This window comes from Podarcis erhardii, assembly GCF_964252035.2.
Source record: "Podarcis erhardii genome assembly, chromosome: 15".
Taxonomy (NCBI): domain Eukaryota; kingdom Metazoa; phylum Chordata; class Lepidosauria; order Squamata; family Lacertidae; genus Podarcis; species Podarcis erhardii.
The window spans coordinates 8302511-8319147 of record NC_138505.1 but is presented as its reverse complement, the minus strand read 5'-3'; the positions used below and the strand labels follow the sequence as shown (position 1 = coordinate 8319147).

General features: G+C 45.1%; 1 long non-coding RNA gene across 2 annotated transcripts in view; it reads right to left on the bottom strand.

The window, feature by feature from the left end:
* The window catches only part of LOC309330208, a 162784-nt gene that overhangs the window by 44050 nt on the left and 102097 nt on the right, over window positions 1-16637 (bottom strand). Inside the window, exon 1 of one of the 2 annotated variants that reach the window (XR_014151379.1) lies at window positions 4399-4593. The exons of the other annotated variant lie outside the window; for it this stretch is intronic. This is a non-coding gene — a long non-coding RNA (uncharacterized lncRNA). Of the gene's footprint in view, window positions 1-4398; window positions 4594-16637 lie in introns of those variants that run through there. 2 annotated transcript variants of the gene reach the window in all.

The following is a 16637-nucleotide window of genomic DNA, read 5'->3' as shown; positions in this document are numbered from 1 at the left end:
CGCCATCCATCCTCCAACCGCCTCCAGACACTCACACAGGACCTTCACCTTCACTCACTCTCAGCCTAACCTACCTCACAGGGTTGTTGTGAGAATAAAATTGGGAGAAGGAGGACGTATGCCACCTTGACCTCCTTGGTCAAGCACATGGCTTCCTTCAAAGAATCCTGGGAACTGTAGTGTGTTTTTTAAAGGGGGGTGATGGGGGATTTAGTTCTGTTAGGTGTAAACTACAGTTCCCAAGACCAGGATCTGGGAGACCAGGGTTCAAATTCCTCCCATTCGGCCATGGAGCTGACTGGGTGACCTTGGGACAGTCTCTCACTCTCAGCCTGGCCTATCTCACAGAGTTGTTTGGGGGGAGTCAGTGGCGAGGAGGAAAAGTCAGAACTTAAATGCAACAAATGAAAGGTTAAATAATTCTTTTTTTAAAAAAAAAAACTTTATTAATTTAGAATACAATCATACAACAAAGGTAAGTATAACAAGATTAAGCACAAAAAGGAAAAGGAGAGAAAAAGAAAAAAAAGGATTCATCACATCAAAAAAGACGAAAAGGGGTTTAAAAGAAACAAGAAAAGAGAAAAATAAAATAAATAGAACCAAATGTTTATACAACATCATGTCTTATCCAATAAAGTTTTCTGGGGGAAAAACTTCCAATCTTTCTCATTATACTTTTTCTATTGTCTTGTTTTTATCACAGTTTGTTTTATATCTTTTTCCATACATTCCTCTTGGATGTTTATTCCATTTATTTATTAAATAATTCATGTCTTGTGTTTTCAAGGGAATCAAAGGACTTGCCGCCCAGGCAATCAGGGCATCCTTCCTGAGGTTCCTAATGCAGGAGTTTCCCCGATTTATCAGCTCTGAGCCTTAAATATTTATTTTTATTTATTTACTTATTTTGCTTATTTATTAGATTCATATCCCGTCCTCCATCATAAGATCCTCAGGGCGGTTCACAGAATAAAATGCAGGATCAAAACATGAAACTATCCTATTGTAAAAAAAGAAAGTGTGAGGGGGGAGTGTGGGATATTTCCGATCAAGCCACCCTCCGGGGAACAGCTCACACCCTGGATCATTATGGGATGTGTGAGTCATCACTCCAGTTTGGCTGGCGAGGAAGGCCTTGCTGTCATGACCGCGTTGAGCTTCTTTGCTTCAGTTTGCAATTCTGACAAGGAGCTCAAGGTTGGGCAGGTGTGGCACCTGTGAGACAAGCCTCCTTTGTATAACAGGGATCCCAGTCCTTGTCTGAACCTAATCAGACTCATTGCTGTCAACAGAAGGAAAGGGGGAGGGGAATGCCCTTATTCCAAGCACATCAGGAAATCCTTTTAACATAGTGTGTGGGAAGCTGTCCAAAGGTTAACACCAGCGTCACACCAGGGTGATACAGAGGAGAGGGTAGACGGCATCTTCTCTAGGAGAATGCCTGAATTTAGGGCCAATTAAAGATCCAGTTCACAGGAGACCCTCTGCTTCTTAATGGTAGCGTTGGAGGGTTTTCGCCAGGCGAAGTGCTTTTGCACTCAGCACTCAGTGCAGTCCATGACAGAGTGAGAGCCAGGTACCGAGATGGACTGCGAGTGAAGCCCGTTCCCCCTTTCCCTGGGAGGAATTTCCAAGAATGATTTACCCTCTGTCGTTCTTGTTTTTCTCCGCCTTCGATCCCCGCGATGTCTTGGGGGCTGCCTCCATTAAGGCAGATAGGAACCGGAAACCTGACCGTCTGGATAGACTCGACTAACCAAAAATGTTTATAGCAGGTGCTGAAAAGAGTTCAGTGAAGGTGTTTGCTTGATGTCAAGAGGCAGGGGGTTCCCAAGAGCAGGTGCTGCCTCACTAAAATAACGAGTTCTTATATGTGGAATAATAATAATAATAATAATAATAATAATAATAATAATAATAAATTTTATTTATATCCCGCCCTCTCCAGCCAAAGCCGGGCTCAAAGCGGCTAACATCAAATGTATAACACATTAACATAAAATCAGACAATCAATTAAATACATCCTCAAATCAGATCAGGATCAGAATAAAATCCAATCAGATGGCAACCCGCAGATTATGGGTTGGGGACCTTAAATGCTCACCCGGCCCAACTGTTTGTGCTGAACCTATATGGGCCTGTGAGAAAAATTGGGAAGCCACTTTCATGCAAGCTTATGAAAGGGAAGAGGGAGTCAGACTGAACCCCTGGCAGAAAGGCCTGGCAGAACAGCTCCGTCTTGCAGGCCCTGCGGAAAGATGTCAAGTCCCGCAGGGCCCTAGTCTCTTGTGACAGAGCGTTCCACCAGATTGGAGCCACAGCTGAAAAACCCCTGGCTCTGGTTGAGGCCAGCTTAACCTCTCTGTGGCCTGGGACCTTCAGGATGTTTTTGTTTGAAGACCGTAAGTTCCTCTGTGGGACATACCAGGAGAGGCGGTCCCGTAGGTAAGAGGGTCCTAGGCCGTATAGGGCTTTAAAGGTTAAAACCAGCACCTTAAACCTGATCCTGTACCCCACCGGGGGCCAGTGCAGCTGGTATAGCACCGGGTGAATGTGATCTCACAGCGAGGACCCCATAAGGAGTCTCGCCGCGGCTAGTTGTCCCCCGTGTTTCAGAGTCCAGAAGGTCTGAGATTCGTCAGGAATCCTTGCTTTCGACTTTCTTGGATACTTCTGTATGCATTTAAATTGCGTAGGTTAGATAAGTCACGTGATTTTGTAACACAGAACAGCAAGACAAATAATGTCGTTTTTGGTGGAAGACGAACTGCGGCAGAACAGAAGCAAGGCTGTGTGCGGAAAATGCAGGGCAGAATGGAGAAGGATGCCTTCTCATACCCTTAGCTATAATCACTACCAATCAATTCAGTCTTCCCAGGGATTTTTTTAAACTAGCCCAGTGAATTTCATTATAACAAACTGTTTCATTCCTATGTAGCCCTAAAGAGTGTCAAGATGAGCTGGAGGGCAGTATCGAGCAGTGGTTAGAGTGCATATGAGGGAAGAGCTTTGTCACTTGCAAGGCTCCCTGGATGGCCTCGGGTAGGTTCCAGATCTCAGCCAAATTATCACAGCGCAGATAAATAAGATTAGAATAATAAAGCACTTTGCATGCCGAATGATGACAGCCGGTGATAAACAGCCTTTGGTTTGAGCCTCAGAAAACTGGATCCTTTGCATTCCATCTTTGAAACTATTCAAGGCATGAAATATTTCTGGCATCACCTTGGCATATCTCCATCTGGAGGCTTCCCAGATTCCTGGCCTCTCAAGCACCCACATCCTGTGGCGGAGAGTTCCACAGTGTAATTGTCACGTTCGTCTGATTAAAAAAAAAAGCACTTCCTTTTCGTAAATCTGGAATGTGGTACCATCAACCCTCTCATCATTAGTAGCAGACAACAGATGACATCACCCTGATGGGGATGGAAAGGTGGGTTTTAATTAGCAGGAAATGAGCTGATGAAAACAAAGAAAGAAAATAAGCGAGAAAGGGAAACAGCATGTCGACATCGGGTGTAGTAACACCACATGGCCTCAGCCTAGATGATGATAGTACTAGCAGCATCACAGAGCTTCTGTGAATGAATGAATGAATGAATGAATGAATGAAGCCCTTCTAAACATTCCATCCTCAACGTTCTGTAAATGTCCCCTTGGAAACAGCATCCCCTCGTTTTGATCAGAGCAGCTGGTGAAGGAGGAAACATTTTGCCACATTATTATTATTATTTAAAAAAACCCCACTGATTTGTTAATCATATATCTATTTACAGTGGTACCTCGGGTTACAGACGCTTCAGGTTGCAGACTTCGCTAACCCAGAAATAGTACCTCGGGTTAAGAACTTTGCTTCAGGATAAGAACAGAAATTGCGCAGCAGCGGCGCAACAGCAGCAGGAGGCCCCATTAGCTAAAGTGGGGCTTCAGGTTAAGAACAGTTTCAGGTTAAGAACGGACCTCCGGAACGAATTAAGTACTTAACCCGAGGTACCACTGTATCTATTTATATCATAAGATTTATACACTGCTATATTGTAAACAAACAAACAAACTCAAAGCCATTTCCAGAAAAAAGAATTAAAAAACGATCGATCAAGAAAACCAGTCAAGGATGCCAGGAAACAAGGGGTTATGTTCACATGTGGTGGGGGTGTAAATATGTACTTTGGGGGTGGGGGTGTTTAAGGAGATGACAGAAATCACCGGGTTAAAGCTGACCTAAAGTCCAGAGGTAGCTTTATTCTCAATTTACAATAGGGTGGAAGGATCACAGGCCATGAAGGGTTTGCTCACAAATGTATTGACAGCTGCACAAATTATGATAGCTAGGAAGCGGAAGGGGCAAGCAGAATATAAAATGGGACAATGGTATAAAGAGGTGTGGGATATACCGTATTTTTCGCTCTATAAGACGCGCCAGACCACAAGACACACCTAGTTTTTGGAGGAGGAAAACAAGAAAAAAATTATTCTGAATCTCAGGAGCCAGAACAGCAAGAGGGATCGCTGCGCAGTGAAAGCAGCAATCCCTCTTGCTGTTCTGGCTTCTGGGATAGCTGCGCAGCCTGCATTCGCTCCATAAGACGCACACACATTTCCCTTTGCTTTTTAGGAGGGAAAAAGTGAATCATATAGAGCAAAAAATACGGTAGCTCTTAATGATAAATTAACATGTGCCATTAAGGTAAGACGGGGAATATGCAGGAGAACTGATTTTGAGGAGATATGGAGGGTGTTTGTTGAATTTGTACTGTTAAAACGGAAAGGGGTCAAACCATCACAAGAGGTGTTGAAATTTTGGGAGGCTGGATAGTTACAACGGAATGGTGGGGTGCACATTTTTATTCTTATTCATTTATGATTATGACTTTGTCAAAATAAAATTTAAAAACAGTCAAAGACAAATATTTAAAGCATTAAAACAAATAAAATCCGTGATACACTAAAAAGGGATCAAAGCACACATCAGCACCCTATGCGTCTGAGTACAGGTAAAGGTAAAGAGAACCCTGAGCATTAGGTCCAGTCGTGACCGACTCGGGTTGTGACGCTCATCTCGCTTTATTGGCCGAGGGAGCCAGCGTACAGCTTCCAGGTCATGTGGCCAGCATGACTAAGCCGCTTCTGGCCAACCAGAGCAGCGCACGGAAACGCCGTTTACCTTCCCGCTGGAGTGGTACCTATTTATCTACTTGCACTTTGACGTGCTTTCGAACTGCTAGGTGGGCAGGAGCAGGGACCGAGCAACGGGAGCTCACCCTGGTGCGTGGATTCGAGCCACCGATCTTCAAATCAGCAAGTCCTAGGCTCTGTGGTTTAACCCACAGCGCCACCCGCGTCCTATGCGTGTGAGTAGGAGATGACTAAACAAACATGTTTTTATCAGGTGCCAAAAAAAAAGAGTTCAGCGAAGGTGCCCGTCTGATGTCACTAGGCAGGGAGTTCCAAAGTGTGGGTGCAGCCACACTAAAAGATTGTTTTCTTACAAATGTGGAATGGGTGTTACGCGGTCGAGTAGGTGTCAATGGAATAAGGCGATCTTGCAAGTCAGCTGGCCCCAAGTTGCTAAGGGCTTGGTATACTAATAGTAACAACTTGAACTTGGCCCAGTGGCAAATGGGCAACCTGTACAAATCTCTGAGAGCAGGATTTTTGTGCTGACAAAGCTTCACTCCTTTCAACAATTGTGCTGCAGTATTCTGAAATGTAGGGATGCGGGTGGCGCTGAGGGTTAAACCACAGAGCCTAGGACTTGTCGATTGGAAGGTTGGCGGTTCAAATCCCAGTGACGGGGTGAGCTCCCGTTGCTCGGTCCCAGCTCCTGCCAATCTAGCAGTTCGAAAGCACGTCAAAGTGCAAGTAGATAAATAGGTACCGCTCCGGCGGGAAGGTAAACGACGTTTCCGTGCGCTGCTCTGGTTCGCCAGAAGTGGCTTAATCATGCTGGCCACATGACCCAGAAGCTGTACACCGGCTCCCTCAGCCAATAAAGCGAGATGAGCGCCGCAACCCCAGAGTCGGCCACGACTGGACCTAATGGTCAGGGGTCCCGTTACCTTTACTTATTCTGAAATGTACCTTTCTATGTATCTTTTTTTGTGCTTTTCGGTTTTATACATTTCACTAATTTTACAATCATTTTAACATTTCAAAACTTGGCTTCCTTCCCCCTCTTTCTGTGGTCCCTTTATTTTTCAAAAAATATCTTCTGCATATCCAAATTAACTTAATTTGCTCATTTATTCAATATATACTCTTATAAAACTGCAGGTGATTGCAATAATCCTGCCAATGTTCTTATCTGTTTACAACTTATCTGTAATATTCAATAAACCATTTCCATTCTTTTGTGAAAAGATTGGTATCTTGATTTCTTATTGTTCCGGTAAGTTTTGCCATTTCTGCATATTCCATAAGTTTTTTGTATCCATTCTTCCTTTGCTGGGGCTTCTGCTTCTTTCCATTTGGGGGCAAGTAACATTCTTGGCTTTCGTTTTTTTTTTTTTAAATAATTTTTATTGGTTTTACAACATAAACAAAAAACAAACAAACATAACACGACTTCCCCAAACCTCCCCTTCACTGCATCCTTATTTTAAAATTTTTTAGCAATTCTTCATCCCTTTTTATATTTAATTCTCTTTAAAAAATATTTTATAAATTTCAATTTTTATAGCTGTAATTCTTTGTATCCAATCCCTTGACATCTTAACATTCCGTAATTTTACAACAATTTTTAAGATAAATTTTAAATTTTTTCCAGTCCTCTTCCACTGTCTCTCTCCTCTGGTCACGGATTCTGCCGGTCATCTCTGCCAGTCCCATAAATTCAGTCACCTTGGTCTGCCATTCTTCCAGAGTAGGTAGTTCTTTAGTCTTCCAATACTTCGCCAAAAGAATTCTTGCTGCTGTTGTTGCGTACATAAAAAACGTTCTATCTTTCTTTGGAACCGTTTGGCCTACCATGCCCAAGAGACCGTTTGGCCTACCATTCTTGGCTTTCGTTCTATGTATCAGTCTCTTTATAATGGTCAATGGCCAGTATTCAAAAAGACGCGTTGTTCAAATATATAAAATAGTACTAATCAAAACAGAGAATCATCACAGGGATAATTACTAATAATTGCGTCATACTAAAAGACTCCAGGCACAAGTAGCAAAATGGAAAGTTTACTAAAACCACTCCCTGGTGAGATTTACATTCAGCGACACAAAAATAGCTACCTTGGAAGGGATGGAAGTGTTCTGATCTGAAAGGAGCAGCAAAGTATTCAACATACAGTGGTACCTCGGGTTACATACGCTTCAGGTTACATACGCTTCAGGTTACAGACTCTGCTAACCCAGAAATAGTACCTGGGGTTCAGAACTTTGCTTCAGGATGAGAACAGAAATCGTGCTCTGGCGGCGCGGCAGCAGCAGGAGGCCCCATTAGCTAAAGTGGTGCTTCAGGTTAAGAACAGTTTCAGGTTAAGAACGGACCTTCGGAACAAATTAAGTACTTAACTTGAGGTACCACTGTATTGGAATTTCTGTGAAAACTATTCAGTATATACAGATGCATGTCTGTGTGTGAGAGAGGGCGGAGCGAACCCTAACTTTAACATACAAAAGAGTAGTATTTTAGGGGAAATCGCTTTGCAAAATGCATGTATTAGGCACAACCTGCATGCAAGCATGTATATATTGGGAGACATTTGACTGAAATGTGGTAGAATTTTCATGCAGACTTTTAGTTAAAAATTTAAAAATCCACAAACTTAGCTATAATGGATAAAATTACTCGCAACCTGAGGTTTTGACAAGGGCTGGAACCACCCAGGCACTTTTTATATGATTTGGCATTCCTTTATCACATGTCACCATATTTTAGACCAGGGGTGTCCAACGTCCAAGAGACTGCAATCAACTCCCACTATAAATAACCTGGCAGTGATCTACCCATTGGGTTGGCCAGCATTGTTAAGCTTTTTTTAGGGGGAGAGAACAGAGTTGTTGAACTTTTTTCATTTGGGGGGGGGGGGCTCGATGGCTGAAGATCATGCGATCGACCAGGATCGACCAGGGACAGCCCATGATAGACCGGTTGCACAGGCCTGTTTTAGACAATCCTCACCACAGGCCTAGCAGATCTCGAACTAGACTTGGTAACCAGAAAAGGCTAATATTCTTTATGTGAAAGCAAAATTTATGACACTTTTCTTCTCATGACTAAAGGTAAAGGTAAAGGGACCCCTGACCATTAGGTCCAGTCGTGGATCAGACTGGAGTTGCGGCGCTCATCTCGCTTTACTGGCCGAGGGAGCTGGCGTACAGCTTCTGGGTCATGTGGCCAGCAATACAATAATCTATTAAACATTAAAAGCTTCCCTAAACAGGGCTGCCTTCAGATGTTTTCTAAAAGTCTGGTAGTTGTTGTTCTCTTTGACATCTGGTGGGAGGGCGTTCCACAGGGCGGGTGCCACCACCGAGAAGGCCCTCTGCCTGGTTCCCTGCAACTTGGCTTCTCGCAGCGAGGGAACCGCCACAAGGCCCTCGGAGCTGGACCTCAGTGTCCAGGCAGAATAGTGGGGGGTGGAGACGCTCCCTTAAGAGCAAGGGCACGGCAGTGAAGATGCTGCCCCAAACTCCTTGGAATGCGCAACGATACGCAAAGATTCATCACCACCGCAATATTTTATCCTCTGTCCCTTTCCTGTGACATGGTGAGAATCTTTGGTAAACATTCCTGGAATGTTTCCATCCCCTCCTCAACAATGATGGAGCGGGATGCCTTGATGATAAAGGGAGAAACTAGTTGCAGGGATTAGGGAACGGTTGGCTCAGCCGTAGAATAAGTCACTGCCTTCATGCGAGGAATTCCAGAGTTCCTTCGTCCTAGTTTCTGGTCACATATCTGAGCGACTACATCATTTCTTAGAAGCAGACAACCGATCCAGCTTTTCATTGCATAAGGATGACACAAGGGTTGCTAAGACAAGGACGGGGAACCTTTTTCAACCTGAGGGGAGCATTCCCTGTTTCTCAACTTCCTGGGGACTACTTGGGCGGGGCCAGGGGAAACAGTTGGCAGGGCAACAACCGCCAACTTTGTGCAATTTATACAATGAATTGAACTGCGCCTTTGTGCAGACACTGAGGTCCAGCTCCAAGGGCCTTCTGGCAATTCCCTCACTGCGAGAAGTGAAGGCACAGGGAACCAGGAAGAAGGCCTTCTCGGTAGTGGCACCCGCCCTTTGGAACATCCTCCCATCAGATGTCAAGGAAATAAACAACTATCTGACTTTTAGAAGACTTTGGAATGCAGCCCTGTTTAAGGAATTTTTTAATGTTTGAAATTTTTTAATGTTTTTATATATTTTGGTTGCCATATTTCAAATGTTGTTGAGCTTTTCATAGTTTTGCCCAAAGTTGTCGAACTTTTCTGAGATATTTTTAACGAAATCCATCCGGACACTGTTTCCGACTCCCAGATGTGCGGGAAATTCCAGATGTAGGGCATTCCTATTACAGTGGGGCCTTGGGTTACATACGCTTCAGGTTACAGACGCTTCAGGTTACAGACTCCGCTAACCCAGAAATAGTACCTCGGGTTAAGAACTTTGCTTCAGGATGAGAACAGAAATCGCCCTGTGGCAGCGGGAGGCCCCATTAGCTAAAGTGGTGCTTCAGGTTAAGAACAGTTTCAGGTTAAGAACAGACCTCCAGAACGAATTAAGTTCTTAACCCGAGGGACCACTGTATATACTTTGGAAGCCGCCCTGAGTGGCCCCAGCCAGGCAAAGCACAAGAAAAAGCAACAAAGCCAATGAACCAAAACTCAAACGACTCAGGTGGCTAACACAAAATATCTAAGCAAAGTATCACGGCACACCCTCGTTATCCTAGCTCATCAATATGCATCAGTATTGCCTTGGAATGTTTTCTTTTTTCCCTCCAGGAGTTTTCACATTGTGTGATCGTGTGTGTTGATACAAGGAACGAAGCACCATAAAAGGATTGTTGTCTCCTCCTGAGTCCGGGCTTCCCTGTTCTGACACATAGGCTGGTGACAAACCAATTCCCTCCCACTCTTTTGCCATCCCCGATTCCGAAATAGCACAGCCTCTGGGAAGCCTGCGGGCGAGACATGGAGGCACCAGCCCTTCCCTGTTGTTTTGCCTCCAGCAGGTGGAAGTCAGAGGTAAACTGCCCCTGAACATTGAGGCTCGGCGATTATTGTGTGACTGTCGAATACCATTTTCCAAATGCCGATCTTCAATACAGTCAAAAGCAGGGGTAGGCAGCCTAAGGCCCATGGGCCGGATGCAGCCCAACCGCCTTCTTGATCTGGCCCTCGGACGGTCCAGGAATCAACGTGTTTTTACACGAGTAGAATGTGTCCTTTTATTTAAAATGCATCTTTTGGTTATTTGTGGGGCCTGCCTGGTGTTTTTACATGAGTAGAATGTGTGCTTTTATTTAAAATGCCTCTCTGGGTTATTTGTGGGGCATAGGAATTCGTTCAATTTTTTCCCCCAAAATATGGTCCAGCCCCCCACATGCTCTGAGGGACAGTGGACCGGCCCACGGCTGAAAAAGGTTGCTGACCCCTGGTGAAAAGCATTCTTTCCCTTTAGACCTTGATGCTGGCTTGATAATAGAATCACAGGATCACAGAATTGGAGGGGGGCCATAGGATCATCTAGTCCAACCCCTTGGTGCATATTTTGAGAACCCATTTGTTTCTGTGATTGTAGGTTGTTTTAGTGCTCGCTTCGGCAGCACATATACTAAAATTGGAACGATACAGAGAAGATTAGCATGGCCCCTGCACAAGGATGACACGCAAATTCGTGAAGCGTTCCATATTTTTTCTACCCACCTTGGAAGAATGGCAGATGAAAGTAATGGACTATATGGAATTGGCGGAAATGACTGGCAGAATCCGAGACCAGGGAGAAGAGTTGGTGGAAGAAGATTGGAAGAAACTGAAAGATTATTTACAGAAACATTGCAAAATTAATGAATGTTAAAATGATGTTGGAATGAAATGAAGTGGTTTTAGTAATAAGGTTAAATAGGAATACGTAAAAATGGATTGATATTAGATGAAAAGTATAAAGTTACAATATGTGAAGATAAAGAAGTAAGATAAAACAAAGAGGGTAAGGATTTGCTAAAATAACTATTTGAACTGGAATACAAAAAAGGGAGGTGTGAGGAAGTCATGAAAATAAGTAAATGAATTGTAAGATATAGAAAGAGGGACTTATTTTTAACTGTTTTTATTCTTTTTGTAATCTGTATTTTTTGTTTTTTATTTTTATTTTTTCTGTATCTTTTTTCTTATTGAAATCTTAATAAATATTATTTTAAAAAAAACACGATTGTAGGTTGTTTTAAGCTGTTCTTAATATTGGGCTTTAATGTTGCAACCTGCCCTGGGGCCTTAGGGAGAAAGGTAGGTAAGTAATAGCAGTAGTAGTAACAACAACAACAACAACAACAACAACAACAACAACAACAACAACAACAACAAACAGGTGGCTGGCACCTGTTTTAAACACTGGGTTTCATCAAATGCCATCCAATTGGGCCAAAACAACATTTTAAGGCCATCTTTTCAAGTGGGCTAAGTGAAGGACAATTTTTATTATTTATTTCTTATGTTTATACCCCACATTTCTTCAAGAAGCTCAAGTTGGCGTTTAGTTCTCCTTCTCCCCATTTGAGTCCCACAACAACCCTGTGGGGTAGGCTAGTCTGAGAGTGAGTGACTGGCCTGAAGTCAGCTCATGGCTGTGGGCTCAAAGACTCACTTGCCAGTCTTGTGCGGCTGTGCCTGTGGCTTCCAGGGAGAAGATCTCTCCAGAGGTCTGCAAGATCTCGCCAGAACCCAGAAGCCACTGCTTCTTCTGGCTTTTCTGGTGGCAGCAGAGAAGCAGGGAGAGGTGGCTGCTTTTCCCCTGTGAGATTTTTGCAAGATTCACATAAGATCTCTGTTGTCCTTGTCCATGGAGTTTGGCCACCTCATGAGAAGAGAAGACTCCCTGGAAAAGACCCTGATGGTGGGAAAGATGGAGGGCACAAGGAGAAGGGGATGACAGAGGATGAGATGGTTGGACAGTGTTCTCAAAGCTCCCAGCATGGGTTTGACCAAACTGCGGGAGGCAGTGGAAGACAAGAGTGCTTGGCGTGCTGTGGTCCACGGGGTCACGAAGAGTCGGACACAATTAAATGACTGACGAGATCTGTCTGAAATCCTCAGCCGCCTCTTCTCACTTATCACGGGGTGGAGGGGACCCCTGGCTACTCTGGAGAAGTGAGGAAAAACAGAAGCAGAGGCGGCTTTCAGAAAGAGCCTTGCGAGATCTCAGGTGGGGCTCTCACTGGATCTCGCCAGAACCTGGAAACGGACACTTCTCCTTGCTTCTCTGGTTGCTGGTGAGGTAAAGGGTAAAGGGACCCCTGACCATTAGGCCCAGTCATGGCCGATTCTGGGGTTGTGGCGCTCATCTCGCTTTATTGTCGGAGGGAGCCGGCGTACCGCTTCCGGGTCATGTGGCCAGCATGACTAAGCTGCTTCTGGCGAACCAGAGCAGCGCACGGAAACGCCGTTTACCTTCCCGCCAGAGCGGTACCTATTTATCTACTTGCACTTTGAGGTGCTTTCGAACTGCTAGGTTGGCAGGAGCAGGGACCGAGCAATGGGAGCTCACCCCGTCGGGGGGATTCAACCCCCCGACCTTCTGATCGGCAAGCCATGTTCAAATATATAAAAGGATGTCACATAGAGGAGGGAGAAAGGTTGTTTTTTGCTGCTCCAGAGAAGCGGACACAGAGCAATGGTTCCAAACTACAAGAAAGAAGATTCCACCTAAACATTAGGAAGAACGTCCTGACAGTAAGAGCTGTTTGACAGTGGAATTTGCTGCCAAGGAGTGTGGTGGAGTCTCCTTCTTTGGAGGTCTTTAAGCAAAGGCTTGACAACCATATGTCAGGAGTGCTCTGATGGTGTTTCCTGCTTGGCAGGGGGTTGGACTCGATGGCCCTTGTGGTCTCTTCCAACTCTATGATTCTATGATTCATTGATTCTATGTTTCTAAGTCCTAGGCTCTGTGGTTTAACCCACAGCGCCACCCGTGTCCTTGCTGACGAGGTGCTTGCCCTTAAGTTCCACCACCCAAGATGGCTGCCTCCGTCTGCCTCATGGATGCAATGCCCTCTCCTTCCAAGCCCCTTCCAGAGACCTTGTTCCGCTCAGATGGGTCCCTCAACAACCTTTTCTCCCAACCAGGCTCCCAGCCCCCTCACCTCCTCTCATCCTGTGACACACTCCCTGCCCATCTAATTAGTCACACCCCACACCTTTGCATCGCAATGTCTATTTACCAGTTCCCATGGAGGCTGAGCAACTTGGCAACTCCATTATGAAACCGCCCCTCAGGCAGAAGAACCTCGGCAGGCAACGACGCAGCCCAGCCTCCGAAGCTCGGCTGAGGCCATCTGGTTCCTTGGCTCTTGGCCGCGTATGCGAACCAACTCCCAGTGAATTGTACGGGGATCTTGAACTCGGGTCCTGCTTGCAAATTTCCCACAGGTGTCTAGATGGCCACAGTGAGAACAGAAAGCTGGACCAGATGGGTCATTGGCCTGATCCATTGGGCTCTTCTCAAACATTCTCTCAAAGTACACAGGCTTTACACCTCTTTAAGTCCAATTTAATATGTGATCCCTGATAGGTTGGGACATTTATACCACTTGCTGGAAACCTCAGGAGGAAAAAGTTGCTCTGGTGCTCAGCTTGAGAGTTTCCTGTTGAGACAGCTGGTTGGCCCAACAGGCTCTTCTGAAGTGTTTTCAGACAGAATAAGAATAAGAATAATTTATTATTTATCCCCTGCCCATCTGGCTGGGTTTCCCCAGCCACTCTGGGCGGCTTCCAGCAGAATATTAAAATACAATGATTCATCAAATATTAAAAGCTTTCCTAAACAGGGCTGCCTTCAGATGTCTTCTAAAAGTCTGATAGTTGTTTATTTCTTTGACATCTGATGGCAGGGCTTTCTACAGGGCGGGTGCCACCGCCGAGAAGGCCCTCTGCCTGGTTCCCTGTAACTTGGCTTCTCGCAGGGAGGGAACCGCCAGAAGGCCCTCGGCGCTGGATCTCAGTGTCCAGGACAAATGATGGGGGTGGAGACGCTCCTTCAGGTATACTGGGCCAAGGCACCATACACGTGCACCATACATTAAAAGTACTCTTATAGCACATTAAGAGTCATGGAGAATCTTGGGAACTGTAGTTTCTGAAGGCTGCTGAGCTTGCAGAACGACCATTCCCAGCACCTTCGACAAACTACAGTTCCCAAGATTCCACCACGACTCTTGAAGTGGTATAAAAGTGTTTTAAATTGATGGGGAAGATGTGGCCTGAAAGGCAGAGCTGTGCCAGAATTGTTCCCCCAGTTTCATCAGTTATTATTGTTGTTGTCACTATTATCACTATTATTATTATTATTAACCTGCCTTTCTCGCAGAACCAGGACTCAAGGCAGCTTACACAAATTAAAAACAACACAGGCAAAGTAGAAAAGGCTAAAAGCATATAAAAGATCATAATGAAAGAGCAATTAAACTCTCATAAAATTACAGCAATATAAAAAAAACAAATCTTATTAAACGCAGGCAGTATAAACAGCACAGTGCCGTTAAAAGCTCTTTCCTTTAAAAACAGTTAGTTCCCAAAGGTCTGCTGGAATAAGACAGTCTTCACCTGCCAGTGGAAAGCAAGCAAGGAGGGAGCCAGTCTAGCTTCTCAAGGAAGGGAGTTCCGCAGCTTGGAGGCAGCCACCGAGAAGGCCCTGTCATGCATCCCCACCAAGCAGGGCAGTGAGGGCAGTGGGACTAAGAGAGGGGCCTCCTCCGAAGGTCTTTCAGGTGGGCCTAAGCTGTATAGGGCTTAGAAGTCATAACCAGCGCTTTGAATCATGCCCGGAAACAGACCAGAAGCCAAGGGAGCTACTCATTCCCTATAACTGACTTAATTTCGTAGAAATCATTTGGGAATAGGGTCACCATATTTCAAAATGTAAACATCCAGACAGAAAGGGCAACCCTATATTGGAAGTAATTTTACAATACAGTGGTACCTCGGGTTACAGACGCTTCAGGTTACAGACTCTGCTAACCCAGAAATAGTACCTCGGGTTAAGAATTTTGCTTCAGGGTGAGAACAAAAATCGTGCGGCGGCAGCGGGAGGCCCCATTAGCTAAAGTGGTACCTCAGGTTAAGAACAGTTTCAGGCCTCCAGAACAAATTAAGTTATTAACCTGAGGTACCACTGTACCGTAAAAACATGAAAAATGATTGCATCATGATATGGTGTGTTTATGTTTATGTTTTTAAACTCTGAGTTGCTTGGATATATTCCTGTGTTTGTAGTTACTGTTGTGTTACCCGTTTGTATGATTTTAACGATCTTGGCTGGCTAATTTTCAAGGTGGATGGATGTTGTTCCTCATTTCTGAGGGGCTGTGACAAGAGGTGGAAACCAAGATAGAGTGTTTGTGTGTGTGTGTGTGTGTGGGAGAGAGAGAGAGAGAGAGAGAGAGAGGGAGAGGGACTATGTCTGTAGTGGGGCTTCCTGTCTTTATTTGATTCATTGTACAGTATTTGATTTAATGTACTCCTGAGCCGCTCAAATCTCAAAGCAGCTTACAAGCAATGCATAGCAGTAAAATAACAAAATGTAACAGGACATCTTTCGTGGCATCAGGAAAAGCTTTGTGGGGGGAGGAGAGAGAGGAAATCTCTGTTTCCAAGACTCAGCTCCCATCTGGAATATGAGACCTGGAATACTGGAGTTTTTTAAGCAGAGGTTGGATTTAGTTGAGATTCCTGAATCGCAGGGGGTTGGACTAGATGACCCTCGGGGTCCCTTCTGACTCGACGATTCTACGATTCTATGTATGGTAATTTCCACTCTCACAGTGTCCCTGCGAGGGAGGTCATTAACAGGCTGACTGAGCACGAGGGAGAGTGACTTCCTCGTGGCATCAAAACATCACTGCTTAGACGAATAGAGCGAAATGGCAATCCTCAGTCTGTAGGACAAAATGTGGCCCTCCAAGGCTTTGTAGATGGCCCTCAGAACTCTCCCTAGGTAGCAACGCTAGCCGGCCCTGCTTTGCATCCTCCTTGGGTGTTTCTGGCTGGCTGGAATGTCTCCCTGACCTCTGATCATGCCTCTTGCTTCCTGGGATACAGAAGGAAGGGTGAGTGTGTTGGAAAAACTAGCTTACTGTAGAACAGTAAACTCTATATCTGTTGCTCTGCCAGTTTTGTCAGTGGCCTCACCCACCTCTAGCATGTAGCCCCCAAAAGATTGCTCAGAAGGGAATGCGACTCTTGGACTGGAAATAAAAGGTCCAGTAGGGACATGGGTGGCACTGTGGATTAAACCACAGAGCCTAGGACTTGCCGATCAGAAGGTCGGCAGTTCGAATCCCTGCGACAGTGTGAGCTCCCGTTGCTCGGTCCCTGCTCCTGCCAACCTAGCAGTTTGAAAGCACATCAAAGTGCAAGTAGATAAATAGGTACCACTCCAGCGGGAAGGTAAACGGTGTTTCCGTGTGCTGCTCTGGTTCG